This window comes from Lepidochelys kempii, chromosome 2 (genome assembly GCF_965140265.1).
Source record: "Lepidochelys kempii isolate rLepKem1 chromosome 2, rLepKem1.hap2, whole genome shotgun sequence".
In the NCBI taxonomy this organism is placed as follows: domain Eukaryota; kingdom Metazoa; phylum Chordata; order Testudines; family Cheloniidae; genus Lepidochelys; species Lepidochelys kempii.
In genome coordinates, this window is record NC_133257.1 from 108,442,681 (window position 1) to 108,468,071 (window position 25,391).

At 38.1% G+C, this 25,391-nt stretch overlaps 1 protein-coding gene across 2 annotated transcripts in view; it reads right to left on the reverse strand.

Annotated features, from left to right (window-relative positions):
- The window catches only part of CDKAL1 (CDKAL1 threonylcarbamoyladenosine tRNA methylthiotransferase), a 664,051-nt gene that overhangs the window by 370,006 nt on the left and 268,654 nt on the right, over positions 1-25,391 (reverse strand). The window lies entirely within an intron of this gene.

Sequence of the window (25,391 nt, forward strand, 5' to 3'; positions counted from 1 at the left end):
TTAGAGAGATAAAACCAAAGTAATTTACTCAGACTTTAAAAGCCAAAGGATTAAACCCTACAGCCAGTGGAAATTTTGTGCAAGGACTACAGATCAGAAATCAAGGTTTTTCTAAAAAGTAACAGGCTCACAAGATTTTCACATGAAAGCCCTCTTTACAGTTTGAACTTTTGGCTATATTTCCCACCATTGCTACCTCCAGGTTCAGCTCCTGGGATGGCAAGGATGATGCAAGTGCAATGCCCAGCACCTGCTGCTTCTGGCTTTTAAGCACTGTTTTATGCAGACCTGTCTACATTAGTGCTCCCGCTGTTGCTGGGTGAGCAATTTTAGTCAAAAATCCAAGTGCAGACTTATTCAGACTTCAGTGTTACCATAAAAAACAAAAATGCATAAGAATCTAAGGACTAAGCCACAAATTTCCAGCCTTTTAGTCTAGAAATTAAACATGAACTCCACAGGCAGAATTACAACTCTATGTTCTCTTAAGATATTCAAATACGCATATAAGCCTTCATAAAATTTAGAAAAGAATTTAATGTGACAGATTCTTACCATTCTCTTAAAACCATTCTGTATACTTTAAAAATCTTGAAAAAAACAGAACATTTTCCCCTCTCTTGTGTCTTACTTGGCTTAACAATATTAATGTATGAAATAGTGAGGGCAGAATCATTAAATGAGAAGAGTGTTTGATGACCAATTGGTGGATGGGAAGCATTAAAAAAAACACCCATAAGAAACTGCAAGAACTTCAGTGTGTCTAATTTATCTGACAATATATTAAAGCCAGATTAGTTCACTGCAGCATGGATAGGAGGATCATAAAATGCTCACTGCAAGCTTTTCTGGGATTAGTCTTGGCAGTGCCATGAACATCGTAAGGCAGAAAGTTAACAGCAGATTTTTTAAAAGCTGACTTACTTCCCCATAGCCATTTAGTAGGCAGAAGTAGAAAGACATAAAAAAAGATGTTACTCTTGTTCTTGGTTAAAATAAATAATGATCATTATCACAAACACAAAACCACTACTTCGATATTATAAAGCATTTGGATGCCAGAAAAATAATAGTCTGAATATGGAAATCGTTTTAAACAATAACTAATGAAATATAGTAGGGCCCAGAAGAGTTTTCTGAAGCATGTTAATAAAGATAAAGAAATTCATCAAACAACTACATGATTTCATTTATCACTTGGGCACATAAACTGTGTTGCCATCTGTCAGGATGTCTGCAACCCCATGGACTGGGAAACTAGTTGCCAGTGGCAGTTTTAAGAAAGGACCCAACAATATCATGGCTACCTGCACATGTCTTTGGTTTCCACTTATTCAGGATTGGGGCACCAACAACTGCAGCCCAACTAGGTCTAGGGACACAGGGAATTCAAGCAATTGAATGATGCCATTCAAATTGAATACAGGACTTTTATGGGATCCAGATGGAAAATCAGAGTCTGGCATTCTGAATAGCTGATTTTACTGTATCCCCAGTTTCAGGACAAAGCAACATGTCAGGTGAGGAGTGTCATGTATCTGCAAGCAAAGTAATGAAAACCAGGCACATAAGGCTGCCAGGTCTTCTGGAGGTTTACAGCTGGGTCTCAGTGGCAAGGCAATCCTGAGGTGGCATAGAAGGAGGGCCATGCTCTGAAACCAGCTGTGGCCCTGGTACACGTCTTGGCAGTCAGGGAGAAGACGCCAGACATGACTAGCTCAAAACAAAAAATTATATTGGGCTTGTGTCCTTTTTTGCTTTGTTACAATGTATAAATGAGGCCCAAAGATTCCATTCCCACGCTAAACATCTGTAGAAGGGGTGCAACCACTCTGCTTCCCCCTCCGTTGATGTCCCCCCAAATGCCGGGGGCTCTCCAACCCACCAGTGTACACCTTCCTGCAGACATCCTAAGATCCACAAGAGGTGACTATCTTAGGTGGTTTGCAGGAAAGAGAAGGAGACTTGGGGGTGCAGGAGGGATCCCCTTTCCTCACATCAAATAACATTTAAAAGTCAATGTATTGGATAAATCTAACAGCTCTGCATCCTGAAGCTAAAGTTGGGGTGGGGGTTAGAGCTAGAATAATATTTTAACTATGGTGACAACCACTTTTAATATTTGCCTGATTAACTTCAATTTTAGTGGAAAAATTCTTCTCTTTCAACTGATATTCCCTACAATTGGCACTCATTTTGAGGTCCAACTTCACAAAGGAAAGAGATTTTAGAAATCTTGTGTCTCCAGTAATGAATCAACATCCTATTTTAAGCTTGACAAAGCAGAACCATAGTAGCACTCCGATTTAAAATCTTAACTTTTAAAATCAGTTTTATCAACCAAACTTCGTTCCTGTGTGACAGAGCAAAAGTAGGTGAATGCAATAAGTATAATTTCATCTCTCTCCTCTGTTTCCGTTTTTGGCTAAAGTTAGAATACTTTTTCAAATATTTCCTTTCTTATGGATTTAAGGTGACAGTGAGGGGGAGGGAAAGCAAAATATATAATGGAAATCAATTGCCACCTGATCTATGAAGTGGCTACAAAGATAATAGACAGAGTACTTATAATAAAACTTGATTTGCATTGCACACCCCTTTGAAACAAACTGCAGCTTCAGTTGCTTGCCTCCTAAGGCTCTAATCATATTAATCAAGATTACCATTACACCTTCGGAATAGAACGCTTGGATCTCTGTGAGGACTCAGTGAAGGCCCAATTCTGATACTAGAGGGACAAATCATACTCTTGTATAAGGATCCCTAGTTGATATTCACATGCTCAGGAATTACACTGAACAATACTTTTAGACATGCCAACTTTTCCATAAAAAACAGGAACTAGAAGTAAGTATACAAAGAACTGAAATTATTTACATTTCATAAAATTACTGTTTTGAAAAAGGAAAGAGTGCCAATTTCATCACCCTTTGTGAAAACAAAAGATTTTTACAGTTGAACCTTCAGGCCCGACCCCCTTTTTTCTTTTTCTCTCTTTTTTTCTTTCTTTCTTTCTTTTTTTTTTTTTTAAAGGAGCAGACGTGAATAGGAAGAGGAATTAAATTTTAAAGTATCTGTATTGGGGGGTCCACACGCACCACTACTGAGCTATTTCTAAACTATGCCAAACTATGACTCAACTACGGTAATAAAAGATGAGGTCTCTCTCGCCTTACAATATCTTCCTAAAATTTCACAGCTTCTTTACGATAATTTTTTTTTTTCCCTGAATATGACATTAACCAGGATATTTCCATTTTTAACTCTCAAGGCAAGAAAATAAAAAGCAAATGGAATAATTCCACATAAAGGCAACCAAACAAGTGACTGGATATTAACAATAAAAAAGGTACGAAAGTGAATGGCAGCATCCAGATTATCCAGTATAACCAAATGTACCAAACTCCAAAATAAAACAAAACTACAAATAGCATACTAGGGCAAATAACTTCAATTTTTTTTTTTAGCTGTCTGCACATCAGGTCATAAATGTCCAAATAAATGAATCTCTCCCTCTCATCTTGCTGTACCATTGATGGCGATGTTAGTATGATACATATTATTGTTCATATGTTTTTATTCTGACACTTGAGCAGTCATATTTGAATGTGAAAAAGCCTTAACTTTAGTAGGAAACCTGACTAGTAGTAGGTGAAGCTCCAAAGGTTTAGGGTCTGTTTCAATCAGCATCTAATAGTTCAGACATATATGATTCATGTTTAAAATTATCCAAACTTGGGTGGGATCCCATGACACTCCCCCAACCACTCTTTCCCTAAAAGGCCTTGCTAGTATCGAATCCTTCCTGCACAACCTCTTTCCTCTACAGACTGAATGGAAGAACTAGCTTCCTCCTATCTTCAAGGGCAAGACCAATAGCCTTGATTCTCCCTCCACAACTTTGGTTTAATGGGCACAGACTCCCAACACAACCTAGAACATCTGGAAATATATCATAACAGCACCATTTTTCATGATATTTCAGAAGTCCCAGCCAGAAGATGCAAATGGGGAGGCGGGGGAGGGAGGAAGAGAGAAAGGCCACTTTACAAACATTTCACGTTAAGCCGGGTTTGGGTCTAAAAACAGAACATCTGTGTTCTGAGGAAGAGGAAAGAAAGGATCACTTTTTGCACATTTTATTGGAACCAATTCACCCATTACTAATATAGAATAAAAATATTCTTTGATATTCATGTAGTCTAGTCTATACCTTTCTTTTGGTAATCAAATTATATAGCAAAACAAAAGAAGATACACTTTTAAAATTCCATTCTGAAATACAAAAAGGGCCAATATTTACATACCATAATTTAAAATACTATTTGGAAATATATGTCTTAGCTCTCACTTGGCAAAAAGTGAATTTTAGTACGATTTTTTTCAAGCTGCAGCTGATTGAAATAGATGCAATTTTCCATTAAATATTTACAAGAAAGAATTTGGCCTAAACACTTTTCAACAGATTCAAAAACAATCAGTCCTTGAAAATGTTAATTTAAAACATACCATAAGCATCACAGAAAAATCTGTGCTTCTTTCAAGTAAGCCACCCCAGCAATGTATCTTATTAACTGAAACCCATCAGCAAAATAGCCAAGGACCTAAAATTCCTTTCTTGTTCAAATGAACCAACTTGTGAATCTCTCACCTTAAGAATGACTCTAGAGCAAACTACCAGACCTACACACCTAGTGAATGAGACTCAAAAACAATATGCTAAAGCCACAAGAGAAATTTGTGTTTATGAATTACAAACCTACTTTAAATATCTGAAGTCTACTCTTAATGCTGCTGTGTATAAATATAAGTAAAACGTAACAAAAAGATATTACATACATTGATGGAAAATTATGAAGATTAATTAGCTTAATGCAAGAGCATCAAAAATCTACTTTGGGAGAAACCTTCAAGTGACTTATGAGCCTATATCCTATTTTCAAATGTGCTTAAGTCAATGAGACACTTTGTTCATGTCCCTGCAATTTTGAAATGGAGAGATAGGGAACATAAGACTTTACCCCACTCAAGTGAATTTGTGCTTAAGTGCCCTATTTTATAAAAGGAGACTTTTCATTTTTGAAAATTAAATATTTGTCAGAAAAATATACTGAAAATGAAAGGATATCCCTTAAAGGAAGGGCCAATTAGGAATAAAACTTATGACAGCAGAGGAATAAAGACAACTCTAATCTGTGGATTTTTGCATTAGGTGAAAATAGTGGTATGTTTATACTTAAAACACTATAGCAGCACAGCTGTACTGCTGTAGTGCTTCAGTGTAGAGACATTGCCTATGCCAACAGCAGGGCTTCTCCAATCGGCATAGGTAATCTACCTCCCCAAAAGGCAACCTAGCACTGTCTACACTATGGGTTAGGTCAATATAGCTACGTTTCCCAGGAGCATGGATTTTTCACACCCGAGTGACAAACCTATATCAATATAAATTCCTCCTGTAGACCAGGCTTGAAAACAGACACATTCAAGCTGAAATCCTGGTTCCACTGAAGTTAATGGTAGGTTTGCCATTGACTTCTATGGAGCCAAGATTTCACTCTAAAATATTTAAAGTATAAAATGCATTTCATCCAAGGATCACCAAAGACCTCAAATTTTACGAACCACTTATAGTTTACAAAATGCACTTCACCCATGTCTAGCAGTGCCAACCAATATTAACAACAGAGAAAAATGAAGGAACTCTTATCTATTTGGAAGTAATATAAAAATGTCAGGTAGGCAAAACGCAATTTTTCAATTTAGTCAGAACACAAGTACTAATACTTATCTTTCTGGTATGGGATTTGTAACGATTACTTTATGTCTCAGAACTATTCCCTTGATACCACAATGGAATACTGCTACAGTACAGACTCAGAAAGCGCCATCCTTTTGACTGAATTACCAACATTACCTTCCACTTCCACTGTAAGTCTTCCTTGGAAGGAATCACCAATTCCAACCCTGAATTACTTTGCATTAACAAAGTAGTGGATTTCCAAAAAGGAAAGTACATTTGCTAGTGTCAAAACATAATATTAATTCTTCCCGGAAAAGACTTGAGCCCATTCCAATTTTTTTTGTAAAGAAATTATATTTCATTCAAATTCTAACAAAGTTATCTTAAAAAGAGATTTTCCCTTTAACCACATTACATTTGAGTAAAAATGCTAGTAATAGGTATTCTAAATAGGGAAAAATGCTACTAACTACTAATAGAAGAACTTACAGATGTTCCACAAATATAAGCTCATGTGTTTGCAGCCAGATTTCTAGGGAAGTGAAATCCCATACTCAAAACAATATAATTCTTTATAAACATTTATTACAGTAATAGGGTTAAACACGATGTATATTTGCTAAAATTACATCTCCATAAAATGCTGCATGTAGGGTGACCTGATAGCAAGTGTGAAAAATCGGGACGGGGGTGGGGGATAATAGGTGCCTATGTAAGAAAAAGCTCCAAAAAATTGGAAGTGTCCCGATAAAATCGGGACACCTGGTCACCCTAGCTGCATTGCACTTCAACAATTTTCTAATTTTTAATGAATTGAGTTAAAGTTGATTCAATGGATACCAAATTAAGCACATTGTGCAAACACACACCATGGCGCTAAATATATATATATATTTCATTTTACACATGAATGTCCTCTTACCCTTAACTTTCTGACATTTCCCAATAGGTTATTTCAATCCATTAAACAATAAGCACGACTTTTTTTCTTTATAGATTACTTTGTTTTTTAACTCTGTATTCAAAGTGTATTCCTAACATTAATGTTGCAACACCCCAATTATTTAAGTGGGAAAACGTACCTGATAAAAATAGGACTTCTCTAAAATTAGGATCTATCATATAAATATCTATTTAAGGTAAATAACCAAAATACTTCAGAAACTTCTTTGAAAAAAAGAGTTTGCAAACCATACTTCTTAAAAGAAGTATATCTCAAGTAGAGTCTCTCAATGGAATACATAACACTGAAACGTCAACATGCTTCAGAGAAATTCCACACAGTGTGGGATGCTTATGGTTCAAACATTTCTCTCAAATTGCAATGCAACTATAAGATACTATTATTGGAGTAGATAATCCATCCTTTGCCCATCACCGGGGAACAGGATGAACTTTTGAAAAGACAGCTTTCTTCTACAGAAGAGCCTAAGGGCAAGCTTTTTCCACTTGGTCATATCTCACCTATGATGAGGTGACTCTCCTATTTTATTTGGGGGTGGTTGTTTCATTGGTTTGACAGATTATAATCATACGATTCGTATTTTGTATTTTTAATGTGTGAATATTTTGTGTGAAACTCAACTCCCACACTTAAGTTGGGGGTGATTCAGGCACACATAGACCTGTAAGTGTCACAGTGGCAACTGAATAATAATGGCTCTTTGCACTTCTACTTAAATGGTCATAGAGCTCCCAAGGGAGATACAGGACATTTTAGCAACCTGGAAATTAGAATAAATACAACCATCCATTAAGAAAAAAAGTCATGGTCTAGTACTTTGAAACCAGGACCGGGTAATAGGGTCTTCCAATTTTTTAACTAGAACTCAGACAGAAGCTCCACACTCTGGCCTTGAGCAAGTCACATAACCTCTTTGTTTTAATTCATTATTTGCAAAATGGGTGTATCATCTATAACTACCTCAAAAGGCTGTGAGACAATCCGATAATGATTGTAAAGCACTTTGAATATAAAGGATCTATGTAAGTGTACTGAGTTAACCATAGAGACTAACCAATTTATTTGAGCATGAGCTTTTGTGAGCTACAGCTCACTTTGCTGTAGCTCACGAAAGCTCATGCTCAAATAAATTGGTTAGTCTCTAAGGTGCCACAAGTACTCCTTTTCTTTCACAGCTGTTACTCTGAAACCTGAGTTAACCATATAGAAGCAAAGCAGCTATGCACTATAATAGTTTGGTTAACTATACAGTAACTGCTTTTAAGGAAACTGCACCATAACATTCATTACAATATACTGTTGAAAATCAGGAAAAAGAGTATTTAAAAGAGTTAAACATAGCCATTTAAAATATCAACAAGCAGTGAGACTACATCATGAATTAACCTGTGACCACATTTTTTCTAGCTAAATACTGCTCCATACTCATTGCCCAAAATCAGTATTTTTTTTCTTCTTGTACTCCATCTAATATCCCAACACCCTGACCAACACAGCTGTGTTAGCAGAAATCCCTAGTGTAGATATAGCCATTGATCAGCTTCTGAATTTGGCCCAGCCACCACTCCAGGCATAGGCCTTTGTAAATGGAAAGGCTTTCTTTGCAGAATACCCCGAAGATTCACAAATTTGAGCTCTATTGGAAGAATGAGGGAAACCAAGGTGAAGACTAACCCTTCTTCCCCATACTGAGTTCAATCTGCCAGCAGCCATTCAAGTCTAGTGACTCCTATCATATCACATATGTACTTGACTGCTCAAGCAGTGAATAGGCAGAGATGCAGCCTCTCAGACCACTAAAAGCTTGTCTAATCGGAATATTCCATGTTTTTTCAGAGTATGCAGTGTTCAGTGCATTTCCCTGTGTATAAGGAATACATAGGGAATACTACAAATTATATTATTTACCTTTTTAAGGCAATTGAAACATGTTTAGTGCTCAACTATACATAGCTTTATAAACCCCAACTATACATAGTTTTATAAATCTGCCTTGAACACACTTTATTATGAATTTGAGCTGCAACAACATGTCAAAAGCACACAGTAAGAATTGAAGCATGTTTAAGGCTTTTGGAGGGGGGTGTTTAAGGAGGATCAGTAAGTGATATTTCTTTATTTATATAATTAAATGTTGACTTTACTGCCAACTACAATTATGTATAACTAATGATTAAACTCAAAAAGTTTTAAAATTAAACTAATGGTTTGTTTTTTAATTCATGTGTACACTGAACTAAAACAGTATTCAAGGAAATAAAACAAACTAAGAAAATGTATATTTCACCACTTTCTAAGGGAGGCAGATCTGCATTTGAGTATTTTAATAGACAAAAAGAGCCTCAGCAATCCTTTGCAAATGGCAGGGACATGAAAAGGAAAAACAATCGGTCAAACTTTTATATAAGCAATACACTTAGTACACCATGGATCAGCAAAAATTAGCAGCGACTGAACCAGCTACTGTATATAGAAAACTGTTAAAAAGTAGACCACAGCCTGTGATAAGAGCTATTGTTTTCACTTCCTGAATGGCTTTTGGGACAGAACCTTTTAGAGTGATGAAATCTCACAGGAAACATTAGGTTAGAGTCCATTCTGTAACATACAACAGGTACCAAACTCTGATTCTTGGGATAAAAGGTATTGTTTTAACACTGGTCAAAACATCCGGGCAGGGGGTGGGGGGTGTTCTTATATTTCAGCAGTGTTGAAACTCAAAAGCTTAATTTAGACACTTGAGATAGTTATCAGACACATTTCCCAAAAAAGCATTTGTAAAATGTCTGTGGGAAAATGGGCCTTAATTGTCTGCGCAAAATAATAGCGAAAGTAATTGCATAATAAAAACAGAAATGCAATATTTATCACTTGAAAAGAAGCCCTTCCCAATTATTTTGTCTATGCAAGGTTTTTTTTGCCAAAAAACTTTCCCACCACTACTACCATTGGTTAAGCTCTATCAGTAGCAATGGTGAAAAGCACTAGGATCATGTAGGAAAAGGAAACTGAAGTGTTGGCTATTAAATAACTGATCATCCTGAACTGCTCCATCTTTCTCTCGGATTTTCCTGCTCTAATGACTCCTCAACTGAGATGTCTTTTTTCCATCTTAAAAAAAAGTCTGCCTTTTGTCTTACATTCATGCAGTTCTGTCTGTGCCTCTCCTGAAGTGGCCTGTGTCTTGTTGATTGGAATAGCCTAATTGCTTCCCAGTTACTTATTAGCTTTTTATGCTTTAATTTTCTCTTTAACCAGTCAAGTCTGTGGCAAGTCTGAAACTATTCCAGGTCAATTATTGCCAATTCTCAGAGAAATTGTGGCTTGCTTGCTTCTTTTTCTCTTTTCCTTTTTATTTTTTAAAACAAATAAGAACACCATAGTTTTTATGTATTTAGAGTTATCATAGATACTATTTTTTCTTTTTAAATGACTTTTTTCCCCCCCAGAATTAGCTATAGACAGGGTCAGACATTTAAAGAAAATAAAAGAGACCACAAATGTACATTTGCTTCATGTACAAACTGGAGCATAGAAAACCAGGACAGAAAGTCCAATGGAGATTCAGGCTCTAACAGGCATTCTAGGCATCATAGTCCAGAAAATGCAGAAGATACCCTGCTCCTGAATATTAAGGAATATGAATACACAGAAAAATAGAGGTACTAATCTAAATGAAGAGTCATTGGTGGAGAAAAAGGAAAACCAAAAAGGGAGAAAAAGAGCAAGCTAAAGCAGATCAGCAGTTAGATTATTTTAGGGCCCAGCACAACTCCCACTAAGCAAATGGGAGCCTAGATAAGGTTGTTCTCAAGGATAATTACCTTTGCCATATCTAAAGTGTTTACTTTGTCATTTTAATGTTCTTTTTACATCTTTTTAACAAATATGTATTGCTTTATGTTCTTGTTCTTAAAAAAAAAAGGGGGGCAGAACAAAATCTATAGAATGGAACTACTTGATAGACAGCACTAGATTGCTTTCAGCATTAGACCACTGGGTGGAAATCCTGGCCACACTGAAGTCAATGGGGGTTTTGCCATTGATTTCAATGAAGCCAGAATTTCACGACGTCTTACAGAATGTACAAGCCAATGAGGCAAGGAATCACGTTGTTCAATAAATCAGGCAGGGCTCCTTCCCAGGGCAGGAAAAATACTTTCACAGACACCATTAACTTTCCTCTAAGGGTTTAAGACCAAGGTTACGCTGGTACTAGAACTGTGTGAAACAAACAGATTTTGGTCAGCCCATCTTGGCAGATTTGTACACCTTGAGGTTTCCTTGGAATTGTGTCTGTGAGAACCCAAACTGCAAACAGATCTCACTGAGAACCTGGCAAAATGAATAAGTTCTGTTATGAATTTCCCCTTGGTCATACTTAGATTCTCATGAACCCAAAATTCACTGCTAACCTTAGAGAAACAAACCCATGTGACACAAGCACAACTGAAGCAGGAATTAAAAAGGAGAAAAAACTGAAATCAGTGTGTCTAACAACAGAGATGTGGAGCAACTCAACTATCACACCTGTCACAGTACCAAAAGAAAAAGGCCATTATGTGGATATAAATGTATGGTTCAGTGCCTAAGGCAGATTATAAAACTTGTAGCTTTGTGTTTTGATCTCAGTGAAATGCACAGAGGCAGCGTCTATTCCATTAAATTATACATTTCTCAAAAGGTAAATGTAAGTCAGAGGATAAACATAAAAACAGTTTCATCTGATCTATATAGTTCATAAAGATTAACCCACTGTATTCCTTAAATATTTATAGTAGTACTCCTTAAATAAAAAGCAATTTTATTTCCACAGTCCATCATTACCCTCACCAATGGATTCATGACAGGAGAGTAATTCATAATTAAATAAAACATAATTAGCATCACCCCTATAGACTACTAAAGGCAAATGAAAGCAGGAGGTGGGTTAGAAAGCAGGGGAAGCTAAAAGTTTCTAAATGCAGGGGGTACAGTAACGTTGCTTATAAAAAAAATCTTTACAAGATTTTAAATGAAGTTTAAAGAAAATATAGAAAACGAAATGAAGTTTTGCTTGTGGTTTTTTGTTTCTTTCTTATAAAGAAATCTTCAAAGTTAACTTCTTTGGCCCTACACACTCTTTTAAAATCAGAATTATGGAGAAAATCAGGTCCTGCCTTCCCTGTTTTTTGCCGAAGGACTTATGAACACGCGTGAAAGCTTTCTCCATCCTTATTTGTGGGACGAACCTAAAGTGGTGGAAACCCTAAAAGACAAGTGGGTAAAAGCACAAATACACCATTCAACTGCTCTCAAATATACTTGGAGTCACAAAATGTTTACTACCCAAAACCTCAGTCCTAGCACTTGTGGATGGAAACTGTGCATATCTTTTTCTCTTCTAAAGATGTATTTTCCCCAAAACATAGAAAGCAGGTCCTAATCTGGTTGTTTATATTTCATCACTGTTTTCATAAACTGTACCAGGGATCTATTGCCTATACACCATTTCTCAGCAAGAATAGCCTTATTCTTATGCAGTTTCTTATTTGAAATTTAGTTGGCAGGTTGGAGACATTCTTTTCCATAGGAGTGAGATAAGGAAGCTTGCTATTGCTGGATTTGTTCAACTTGGTACAATAGTAATGGTAGATGTTAGCTAATAGGTTCTGAGGATCTACTGCAGACAATGCAGTAGATGCTTTCACATGTGCTCAGCTGGCCAAGTTGAAATTTAGGTCCCCTTATAAATTTCGGATTCCCTTATAAATGACAGACACAAACTAACCCAGTACAGCATTAATTACACTTGTCCTTCATGCTGATAGGATGCCCATACTAGTGTATGTTATCATTACCATTTACACCAAACACACCACAGTCATTTAAATCACCACTGAATTAGGGCCAGGAATTGCTATTATATTACTGTAATTTACATCACTAAGTTAACTTACTCAGCAATGTTGAATCATGAAGCTAGAGTTTTAGAAAGCGTTATTTATTGCATAAATTAATTCACATACAATTAAAATTTTTGCTCTGCTATTTCTTTTCTGAAACCTCTCATTTTGGCTCCTGGTTACATGTCTGAGTGCTGAAGTAAAAAAGTAATGTAAATTAAATTTACAGCATTAGGTTTTAAAAAATATTTCTCTAGAAAATTAAAGACAAAAGGCTTCTGTATGAGGAGTAATACTAAATCGATACCAACATTAAGAACAGGCATGAATATTTGTTCCCTAACTTTGGAAAGCAACAGAATAATCAAGCAAAATCTAATTTGACGAAAACGCAGCCTATATCAATGTCAAAGCCAGTTTATCCAACAAAGAAGTACTGAGAACTAGAAGAATAAAGATGACTAAACAAATCCTGTTGTAAACACTTTCCCAGCTGCAATTTTTAGTCTGATATCAGCACTAGATGCTGAGCCACAACCTACTTTCTGCCAAACAACCAAAGTTTTGAAGGAACACACTATGCTCGTGACTCACACACTTATGCAACAAAACCAAAAACCACAAAATGTTTATTTCTTAAAAACAAAACAAGACACTAAGTCTGGCACTAATCTACAATGCAAAAGTCATGTGATTGTTGGACACTTGCATATTAGCTTAAAAATAAGTTAGATAAACATGTGATGAGTGACAATTTTCATACTTGACCTTTGCTTAAATTATTCTTAATGTCCACACACATCAACAAAATGCCTAAAAAAGTGCTAGACATCAGTTTGCTTCCATTGACTTAAAAATAATTAATAAAACCAAAATTTGTGCACAGCTGTTTTAGGAAGAATAGAAACTCATGTCTTGCAGCAGGAATTCAGAAAATAGTAAGAAAAGAATGAAAGTGTCCCTTTAAATCAGATTGATGAAGTTCAGTATCAAATTACACTGGTGGAGGGCTGGGCAGGGGATTTCCAATGGGAGTAACTTAATTCCACCATTCAGGGGATCAGAGTACTGGGAGTTCAGTTCTTTTTACCTCGGGGATGAATAGATTTACAGCACTGCAAAGGAAATGCTTTCAAAAGAATGCTCAAAAGGTAACAGCATAGTGGGACATATGCAGCTTGTCATGAAAACAGGAGGGACAATATTCTTTGGGGAGCCAACGTAGTTTGGTCATAAGATCATGTGTTAGAGTCCGCCATGTCTGAATTAGGGACTGAAAAACTCCTAAATAAGGGACAGCTTGGCACAAAAATAGGCAGAAGTAATACTCAATAGGAAACAGTGGGACATATGCAGCTTGTCATGAAAACAGGAGGTTAATTAAAGAAGAAAATAAAATTGGCCCTTCTTACACAAGCGAGACAATGTAAGTGAGGAAATATTTTTATTGGACCAACATCTATTGATGAGAGAGACAAGCTTTCAAGCTGCACATAGTGTCACAGCTAAATACAAGGTCAAAGAGACAGTTTAGCATAAGTAGCTAGCACGTAGTCTAAGAGATCATTCAAGATGAAGTGGCCCATTAATTTGTAAGCACCTAGAGGATAACAGGATTATAAGGAATAGCAAGAATGGATTTGTCAAGAACACATCATCCCAACCCAATCTATTTTGATTCTTTGACAGTGTTTGGATGGGGGAAAGCAGTAGACGTGATATATCTTGATTTTGTAAGGCTTTTAATACAGTCCCCACCTGACATTCTCATAAACAAACTAGAAAAATGCAGTCTAGATTAAATTACTATAAAGTGGGTGCACAACTGGGTGAAAGACCATACTCAAATATTAGTTATCAGTGACTGGCTGCCAAACTGGGAGGACATATCTAGTGGGGTTCCACAGTGGGCTGCCCTGTCTCTGATATTATAGTTTAGTTTTAAGAAAAGATGACTGAGTGGGGGACCTGATAACAGTCTTCAAATATGTTAGGGGCTGTTATAGAGAGGACAGTGATCAATTGTTCTCCACATTCACTGAAGGTATGACAAGAAGTAATGGGCTTAATCTGCAGCAAGGGAGATTGAAGTTAGACTGTAAGGGTAGTTGAGCTCTGGAATAGGCTTCCTTTTCCCACTAACATTCTGGAGCCACCCAACCTGACTAATAACTAAGTTTCAGTTTGCTTAAAGTGCTCTTTTTTCTTTTACATAAGCTGCTTGATCAGTCTCCCATAGGTCCAGCAACATCCAAAACTAGTACATCTCGATACGTTCCACTCAGAGTAATAAAGAACAGACAGCACAGATATTCTGAAAAGAAACTAACCAACCTTCTCCCTGTGGTAAGCCGGGCATGCATTCCCAAGCTTAGAACTGATAAAAGATTAGGCAGATCACTCTCAGCTGACTGTGCAGCTAGACTGTACAAAAACTAGAAGTGTTACTACATTCATACTCTCAGAGTCCTGTGTGAGTCCCATTGCCTACTTATTTCTCAGATAAGGTTGATAAAAACATAGGTTAAGATTATTGTTAACGTGGAAACATGGTTGAAGCAGGGTTTGAGAAAACACACCTTTCTTATAGATTTTCTTTCACCCAAGGTTTAGGTATGCTTGAAGATGCGAGACTATCCATGTATGAGATGGACCCACGGTCTTCATGATAAATATAACACAAATTTATTCTGTATACATAAAATGTCTTCTCATTACAGATTCCCACCATTGGAGTATTAAGTTCCCACCATTGGAGTATTAAGTTCACAGTCATGAAGCCTTTGCTGTAGTGGTACATAGGTGTGGTGTGGAATTCACTTCTCTTCAATATCACTCCTCCTTTTAACCATCACCTTAATATTCACCCACAACAGTCAAGAGTGTTTTCTTGTTTGTTTCTTTTGGGGAGCAGTAAGACCCTTATTGGTCCCACTCTCCCCCAACACCTTTTTTCTGATATACGACAGAATTTTTTTTATTTTAAGAGTAGCTTTTTTAATCATTTAGAAAATGATTGTTATTATGCAGCACCTTGAGCAACTCAGCAGGACGATGGTATGCAAATAAAATCATGAACATTATTTAATATTCCATTACTTAAATATGAAAAGCTATCATTACAGGATTTGTATGGTAATTTAAAAATACCCACTTTTCAATGACTATATAATCCAGGCTCCATTTAAATTCTCTAATTAGGAAATATTGACCTTAGTTGTGAGTTACAGTAAGTTGCACTGGAAAGAGACCACAGGCAAAAAAACAAAAAAACAAAAACCCAATCATAGATCATTATACTTTCCACTGTAAACAACTTTTTTACATCTCTCTGCTACAACAGTGTGGTTACTGCAAGTTTTAGAATACTAACTTTTCTGATGCTACAACAAAAAATGAATGACAAGGCAAAGATTGTGTTCGTATGTACACACCTTTCAACAGAAACACACATTAGTGCATCTATATATGTATTTTTTTAAGTACTGTATTAAAATGGAGCAGATATATATAGTATATATAAATACATAAAATTAGAAAATAACAAAATACCAACAAAAGAGAAAAGAATAGGCCAAAAAGATTTTTAGCCTGTCGGCCTGTCATACATGCTAGAACTAAACATGTATATAAAAAGTATGTATTTTAATATCAAAGACCAGATCCTCAGATAGTGTAGTTACACATCAATTTACATTTGTTAAGGATCCAGCTCTAAGTGTCTATCCTGAACTATAATTAGATGTACAAACTGAGGAAATCCAGCATAAGTATGTGTACTACTTAGGGTTGCCAACTCTGACTGAAGCTATTCTGGGAGACTTCCTCTCCCCACGCCACACACACCTCCTCCCCAACCCCCGACATAACGTAATGTCATTTTCTTAAAATATACTATTAAAATCTCCCAGATAGCTTTCAGTAGTCACTGGAAGACCAATGCCAATTCCAGGAGACTCCAGGCCAATCCTGGAGAGTTGGCAACCCTTGTACTACTTGGTCGCTATGTACAGACTGTTATATTACAGTCAAAAATATTTATGGATTTTATGTTCTAAAATCAAGTGTCTACTGTGAATTATGAGATGTATTAGTATACTGTGTATACTGTTTATCCTTAAAAATTAATTTTAACATTTAAAAGTAAGACGACTATATAGTAGGCACAAATCTCAGACACAGTACTCATCATGTAGGCATTCAATCAACTCTTTTTACAAAACATACAAATTATAACTTATGGTTCATCAGTGATCAGATGAACACAGGGATTCAATGTTTGCCAACAGCTGGTCGGAAAACTTCATTTGTCACCCAGGAAGTGAGATCCCAAATCCAGCAGAGTATAAACAATATGTAATACAAAAAAACTGTGTTATCCGGCACTTTACCAACTGGAAAGCTCTAGAAACCGGCATTTCTGATAGCCTTTAAAAATCTATTTGGCACAGGACTGGCAAACTCCCTACCTGGCTTCGCGTGGCTCCCCGGAAACAGCAACATGTCCCTACTGCTCCTAGGCAGAGGAACCACCATGGGGGCTCCGTGCGCTGGCTCTGCAGCTCCCATTGGCCGGGAACCGCGGCCAATGGGAGCTGCAGGGGCAGCGCATAGAGCTCCCTGGCTGCGCCTCCACTTAGGAGGCGGAAGGACATGTCACCACTTGCAGGGAGCCTCCCAAGGTGAGAGCCGCCCAGATCCGGCACCCCGAAACACCTCCCATGGTCTAAGCCCCTGCCCCGAGCCCCCTCCCACTCCCAAACTCCCTCCCAGAGCCCGCGCCCCCTCCCACACCCCCAACCCCCAGCCCTAAGCCCCCTCCCGCACCCAAACTCCCTCCCTCCATTGGTAACTCTTAACCAGAATTTTTGACTAACCAGCAGCCCCACACTCCCACAACATGCCGGATAACAAAGCTTTTACTGTACCACTCCAGGAATCAGTGATGTTTAAAGATTCAAAGATTTCGTTCTCATTAATAATGGCATATGTTCCAAACAGTCAATAGAATTACCTCCCCATAATTCCTCATGTTTTGCTAATCCTAAGTGAATAGCAGAGAAGGCAGCCTTCCAATTCTCTGCAAAAGCCATAGCTTCATCTGTATGGAAAAAAGAGATTATTGTCAACAATAATCTGGATTCTTCTCCAGAGGAAGCCATGCCACAGTAAGAACGAATCCAGATAATTCTCAGCCTGTTTATACTCTAAAAAAGACCAGTAGCTAAACTTCCAGGCAGTCACACCATAGCACCAGAAACCAACCTTGGCTGCTCATCAGCCATATTAAAGAGGCAGCAGCAGCTCCCCTTGACACAAAACCTTCAAATAAGATAAGCACAGTCTAACAGCAGCCTGCAGAAGACATGTTTTCCCAGCTGAGGGGACAAAGGAAGCCAAAAGTGACACCAGGCCACAGAGAGTCAGTGGCACAAACCTCAGAGGGAGAAATATTCAAAGTAAGACAAGTTTAATTGATTCTGAGTTGTTATAAAACTTTACTGAAGTTAGATTTTATGGGAGGTTTTATTTTCATCTGGCTATATGGATTTATTTTCCATCTATTTCCCCTTGTATTTATGTATATATACATAACTGGTAAATACCTTTACTGAAGGAAAGTAAAGCACAACTGGGAGACTTGAACCCATAGCAAAAGACAGGAAAGTCAAACAGTGTATAACTGTGCTCATTCTTCTGAGCTGACATGTCATTCCTGTGACGTCTATTAGTTCTGAAATAATTTCACTTTTTCCTTAAGCAGTAATGAACATTAGGCCAACAATTTGACCCCACTGTAATAACATCTGATTCCTAACCAATAGCATACTTAATTTGACAAAAAAACCTGGAGCATCTGAAAGTGCTCTTTGGGACCTTGCTATCCCTCTGTGAAGTATCATATGCTGGCAAAGGAATTAAGATTGCCCTAATAGGAACCTAAATCATTGCCAAAATCACAATAGTTATCATGCAAGACTAATGCAGTTTAATTGCATCAAATAATTCCAAAGCAATAATTATTGCTCTATAAAATCCACAAACAGCAATTCTGAGAAGGTGTGAATGGGTTACATGCTTCCCTTACATGACATCAATTTGTTTGTAAACCCCCTGATTTCTGGCACTACGCCCCTACCTCTGCTTGTGTGCTGTCTCCTGTAGAAAGCCTACAGTATCTTCTGTTCATCTGACATCAACACCAGCTGTTAGCAGTGTTGTTGTAGCCATGTTGGCCCTAGGATATTAGAGAGACATGGTTGGTGAGGTGATATCTTTTATTGGACCGGGGAAAGAGACAAGCTTTTGAGCTACTTAGAGCTCTTCTTCAGATCTAGCAATGATTAAAGGGAGTGAAATAAGTCTATTTTGATAACAAAAGGACATCCAGGAATAAAAAAGTTTTTGATTAAGGAATAAAATCATATAGTAGAATGATCTTTTTATATGCACATGTCCCCTAAGAGCTTCCAGATAGTTAAGTCCAAAGCAGACTGGGAAGAATTACAAAGGGATCTCTCAAAACTGCATGACTTTGTGGATAAATGCAAAGTAATGAACATTGGAAAACATAATCCTAACTATATACATATAATGATGGGGTCTAAATTAGCTGTTACCACTCAAGAAAGATCTTGGAGTCATTGTGGATTCTTCTCTGAAAATGTCCACTCAATGTGCAGCGGCAGTCAGAATCATTAGGAAAGGAATAAATAATGAAGACAGAACATATCATATTGCCTCTATATAAATCCATGGTACGTCCACATCTTAAATACTGTGTGCAGATCTGGTAGCCCCATCACAAAATAGCTATATAGGAATTGGAAAAGATATAGAAAAAGGCAACAAAAATGATTAGGGGTATGGAACAGCTTCCATTTAGGAGAGATTAATAAGACTGGCATTTTTCAGCTTGGAAAAGAGATGACAAAAGGGGGATATAATAGAGATCAATAAAATCAGAACTAGTGTAGAGAAAGTAAATATGGAAGTGTCATTTACTCCTACATAATGCAAGAACTAGGGGTCATTAAATGAAATTAATAGGCAGCAGGTTTAAAACAAACAAAAGGAAGTATTTCTTCACACAACGCACAGTCAACCTGTGGAACTCTTTGCCAGAGGATGTTGTGAAGGCCAAGACTAAAACAGCGTTCAAAAAAAGAACTAGATAAGTTCATGGAGGATAGGTCCATCAATGGCTATTAGCCAGGATGGGCAGTGATGCAAAACCATGCTCTAAAGCGTCCCTAGTGTCTGTTTGCCAGAATCTGGGAATGGGTGAGGGGATGAATTACTTGATGATTACCTGTGCTGTTCATTCCCTCTGAAGTACCTGGCATTGGCCACTGTTGGAAGACAGGACACTGGGCTGAAAGGACCATTGGTCTGATCCAGTATGGCCATTCTTGTGTTCTTATGTTTATGTACAAGAACCAAAAGTGTGCATTCATTTTTGTAGACAAATTAGTTGTGCTTGATTTGGAAAATTTGGGCCTGTGTCATTTTATTCCCATTGTAATATAATTTGTTTAAAAAATACCAAGAGCTAAGTAAATTAGAGAGAGAAAGAGAGATTCAGTAACCTAGGACAGGGTTTATGCCAATTCAAGATAGCTTCATTCTCTTATCAGAGAGTAATTGGCAACACAAGCAAAAATAATTCTGCAAGGAAATTGTTCTAATGGTTAATTACTGACACTGTTAAAAGCTTACAGCTTATTTCCAACCTGAATTTGTATAGCTTCAACTTCCAGCCATTGGATCATGTTAAATCTTTCTCTGCTAGACTGAAGAGACCATTATTAAATGCCTGTTCCCCAAGAAGGTATTTGTAATTAAGCTAAATAGATAGAGCTCTTTGACTTTAGCACTGTAAGGAGAGGTTGTATATTAGCAGATTCATAACAAGATTTAATCCAACCAGAAATCCACCTGGGTGGAGACTGCAGACCTTTTGGACCTAACAGCAATTGATACAAACAGTCTGAACGACCTCCTGAATGGCTTGGTTGTGTCGAGATAAAAAGCTAACAACCAACTAACATCCGAACTGTGTAAAGCAGCATCCTGCCTGGACTAATGTGGTTTCTGGAAGACTGGGAGATGGATGATTTGGCTGATGTAAAACTCAGATGACACCTTAGGTAAGAATTTAGGATATGGATGTGATGAAACCTTGTTCCCGGCAGTGTGGGGGAGGGGAGGAAATATAAATGGGAAGGCCCACAGTGATAGCCACCAAAAAGGCCATCTTCATGGATAGGTTAAGGTAGCCATCAGCTCAAAGGGAGTTCTCATAAAACATTTAAGTATTAAGTTCAGATCCCAAACAGGAATGGACTCTTTAATCTGAAGGAAAAGGTTCCTCAACCCCTGATAAACCTCACTTTCGTGGGATGAAGAAGCCACTGAGAAGCCCTTACCCGGACAATAAAAGGCCATTATAGCTGCTAAGAGGACTCTGATAGAGATCACAGATAACCCTGTCTTTTTCAATTCCAGAAGGTAGCCCAGAAAAACCAAGAGCAATAATGAGCAGCTGAAAGACGCTACTGGTCACGCCAATGGTTGAATCTCTTTCACTTTTGAAGTTATTTCACATGGAGTCTTTCGTACTGTTCAAAAGAAAGTCTCTCTTCCTTGAGGAGCCAATCTTTGAGGGACAGAATTCTTAGGTTGGGGTGAAAAGTGCAACTGACATCTTGATAGGAAATGACTAATAGATGGAAAGCCTGACAAATGACCACGTGAATCTGGTAAGGATACCAGGCCTATCTTGACCACACTGAACAATTAGTATGACCTTTGCTTTGTCTTGTTTCATCTTTTCACCACTTTTAGTATTAGAGGCATGGGAGAAAAGTGTACAGAAGTTCCCTGGAATGAGGAAAGCACCTCCCAGTAAGGGAAGGCCCAACACCCTTCTTGAACAAAACTGTCTGCATTTCTTCTTGGTGATAAAGTTCACCTCTGGAGACCCGAGGTCAGAAACATGTAATGAAGAACCCTAGAGTAATTTCCACTCACATTTTTGGGACTAGAGTCTGCTAACACCATCAGCCTTGGTGTTTTGTATGCCTGGAAGGTACAGTGCTGAAATGAGGATGTGACTGGCTACATGCTAGTTGCATAGCTTGGTTGCTTCAGCAAAAAGAGAAGGGGATCTCACTCCTTCTTGTTGATGTAAAATAAGCAAGCTATGCTGTCTGTCATGATTTTGATAGATTTGTCTCTGATTAATGGGAGAAAATGAAGACAGGCATTCCTGACTGCCCTCAACTCCAGAAGTTTGATGTACAAACAAGCTTCTTGGAAAGACCATCCGTCCCATCTGTTATGCTAATGGTTGGAGACAGCTGGACAAAGGGGACGCCTGCACAGAAGTTCTGAGGGTCCTTCCATCAATTAAGGGAGTCTCTGACTTGATGAGGGACTGACACCAATCTGGCTAGACAGTGTTTGTTCAGTGAATAAGTTGTTCCAAGCCACCCCCGGAAGCAGTAAAGGTGTAACCTTGTGTGAAGTTATTGACATGAACTGTGACCATATAGATCATTGTTGCAACCAAGGTCGTATAGTTGCACCAAATCCTGTACGAAGGAGGTCAAGTAATGTGACTATGAAAAGGTTATGATTTTGCTGGTTATGATCATGCTATCTGTATGCATGTATCATTTTTGTATTTGAAGTTATGAATATTGGCTATGTACTTGTATCTCAGTGTGTTTGATTCTAAGTAGCATCAGTGAAGCATTTGGTCAGGTTCTTGTGAAAGGACTATTCTGAGTAAGTGCCCAATCAAGAAACACTTAGCTGACAATGGACCGTGGGAGACTCCAATCCACATCTGAGGATCCTTCCTGGGAACGTTCAAGGTAGCATGTGAGCAATGGCTGCCGCCTGCAAACTGAGTCATGCATGGCCAAGTGACTTGCCCATGTGATTCCAAACTCCATTTGTCTGCTGTAATTTTCCACAGCAAGAATAAAGAGGTCCTTCCACATGGCAGAGGATATAAAAGGCCATGGAAACCCCTACATTTTGCCTTCAATCCTGCTTCTTACCTCTGGAGGAACTTTGCTACAAACTGAAGCTCTGAACAATGGACTAAATGACCCATCCAAGCTGTGGATGTACTCCAGAGACTTGACTTAAGCCAGCAGTTCATTCCATCACTGCTACAAGCATGAACCAAAAACTTTGCCATTACTGTATGTAATTCTTTCCATTTAACCAATTTTAACTCTCATCTATATTTCTTTCTTTTTATGAATAAACCTTTAGATTCTAAAGGATTGGCAACAGCACGATTTGCGGGTAAGATCTGACAGGTATATTGACCTGGGTCTGCGGCTTGGTCCTTCAGGATCAGGAGAACACTTTTTCATTTACTGGGGTATTCGTTTTCATAACCATTCATCCCCATAAGGAGTGGCGCTGGTAGTGATACTGGGAAACTGGAGTGTCTAAGGAAATTGCTTGTATGACTTCTGGTTAGCCAGTGGAGTAAAACCGAAGTCCTCTCTGTTTGGCTGGTTTGGTGTGCCTTAGTAGTAAAGGACCCCCAGCCTTGGGCTGTGACTTCCCTGCTCTAAGCAATTTGTCCTGAATTGATACTCTCAGTAGTGTCCTGCCACAGGCTGCTTTGTTACACTTTGCATGACACGTTATGAAGGTACAAGCTGCCATATGTCCCAAAAGTTGGAGACAATTTCTTGCCAAAGTCTGAGGGCTTATTTGAATTCTTGTGATAAGGTCTGACAGTGTCATGTACGTGTCCATGAGGAGACAGGCTCTGGCTGTTACTGCTTCAGGCATGCCGCCATGAATTCTATTCACTGTATGGGATCAACGTGGACTTCTTGATATTGAGCTGGAAACCTAGTCTGAGTAATAGGGTCAAGATTGTCTGTGCAGCAGAAAGAACCTCATTTTAAGACCAGCCTTTGATCAGCCAATCATTGAGGTATGGAAAGATTTATTGACTTTTGACAAAGACCTGCAGTGACTGCCAGAACATGTGAATATACTCTTCAAGCAGAGGAAAATCCAAATGAGAGTACCTAGTATTGCAAGTGGTCCTGGCCTACCAGAAACCAAAGGAATCTCTTGTGTAATGGATGAATCATGACATAAAAATGCACATCCTGAAGGCTCAGGGCCAAAAAACAATCCCCTGGATCCAACAATGGAATTATAGTTGCAAGAGTCATCATCTTGTACTTCTATACTTTCACAAAGTTGTTTTGGACTCTGACATCTAGAGTAAGTTTCCATCACCCAACTGTCTGATATAAACTGATCCCATGTCAGCTGGAAGTGAGAGAAGCAGTCCCCAAAGGGAGACAAGGTGGGTAAACTGGTGCAGCTAAAAGATCATAATGTGGGATTGATCCTGACTCTCAACCACTCTATCAAAACTGATACTTCAAAGATGCTGAACCGTGGGTCAAAGCAGATGTAGGGGCTGGTTTCTTTTTTTGAAATCTAGATTTCCTTCTAGGTGGCTCAGACGGTCTTTGGAAATCCAAGAATTTCTGCACAGTTTGAGATCTACTAAATCTATGTTTGCTTGTAGGTGTGTATATGACAAGCGATCGCAAAGTGGTCCTGGAGTCCTCCAAGGTATGCAATGACTAATCAGTCGTCAACACAAAGAGTTTGAGGAGAGTCGTTATCTCTGGATGGTCCTCCATTGAAATCTAATTACTCCAGACAAAAGACTGGCCCCTACCCAGAGGAACTGGTTTAGCAAAAGGAGAGGTCACCTAGCAATGAAGTCACCTGGTAAGACTCTGTGGTCACCTGCTTAGGCTGACCTGGAACCTGCATAACAGAGAAGACTAGAAGGTTATAAAGGGAAGAAGCCGCTCTATTTTCTCCCTCTCTTCAACCATTTTCCATCAGCTTAACATGAGGGAAGCTGCTGCAGGAGCCAGATAAACCTGGAGAGGGATATGATGACCCTCCTTCTTGAAAACAGATAGTCCCCCAAGGGCTCACAAAGGAAGGGTGAGCTAGAATAAGGGGAAATGTTGTAGGGTTAATTAGTTTTGTATAGATCTGTGTATTTCTCACATGATTAAATAAAGGTGTGTAATGTGCTAGAACTCTGAATAAAGTGTCTGTGTGAGTGAATTAAAAGTTACCATAGAAATCTAAAACTGGTTAAGATGGAAAATTATGAAATGTTGGGTGAAATAATGAAAGACTCTTACTCTCTCCTTTAGACTGTAGAACCAATATGTTTATTCTGCTTGAGAAGGACAGAACGGGACTGGAAGCACACACATGCTTAACATTTTCTTTCCAGTGAGTTTCAAGCCAGCTGATGCATATGACATACCAAGTATTACAAGTGAAACTCCACTTTGAAATTCTTCTGTCGAGTTCTGCCTCTTCATCTCCTTGATGATGGAAACAGGCTGAAGAAACAACACTACAAAACTGAAAGGAATGTTTTGGGAAACAACAAAGAGTGGTAAGAGGAATCAGATCCTTCTGCAATAAAATAAAATGGGTCTTAAAGCTATCTGGAAATACCAAGTGAGTTATTCACTTTTCATTTACGTGTTCTAGTACCACAATGATGGCAGCCATAGAAATTTCTATATGGGACAGATTAGTTTAGATTTAACTATACCTCTTTTAGCAGGTGAATGAAAAAGCATCAGTCCTCCAAATCATTTCTAATGGCAGAAGCAGAATTTTTCCAGAATCCTGCTGGGTGAGTAAGCCAGCGGATCTACAAGTCAAATAGCCTACGGCCCTAGTTACTTGGAAGAAAAGTCTA